Raw genomic sequence first — 386 nt, 5'->3', positions numbered from 1 at the left:
AAGTGAGAATAGCAGCACAATTGGAAGAGCATAGTCGATGTCACTGAACTGTGCATGTAGAAATTTTTGAAATGGTGTATCTTTGGCTACGTATATTTTCAGCAAAAAAAAAAAGGTCGAGAAGGGAGAGGGTTGACATGTTGTGGGGTTGTTAACCAATGTCGTAAAAAAATATGTGTACCACTGTTTTATGAGAAACTATTTGTTCTGTAAGCCTTCACCTGAAGTGCAATTAAAAAAGAAAAAATTGCCAAATATCTCTGCAAAACCACCTAACCAATTTACATTCCCTTTACTTCTCTGCGCTCTCATGTAACACTTAAATAATCTCCATTTTTTATTTATTCGCTTTGTCATTCTGAAGAAGGAGCCCTGGTGGTACAATG

This window comes from Trichechus manatus, unplaced genomic scaffold, assembly GCF_000243295.1.
Source record: "Trichechus manatus latirostris isolate Lorelei unplaced genomic scaffold, TriManLat1.0 scaffold00009, whole genome shotgun sequence".
NCBI lineage: Eukaryota > Metazoa > Chordata > Mammalia > Sirenia > Trichechidae > Trichechus > Trichechus manatus.
The sequence above is the reverse complement of the archived record's forward strand: the minus strand, read 5'-3'. Positions refer to the sequence as shown.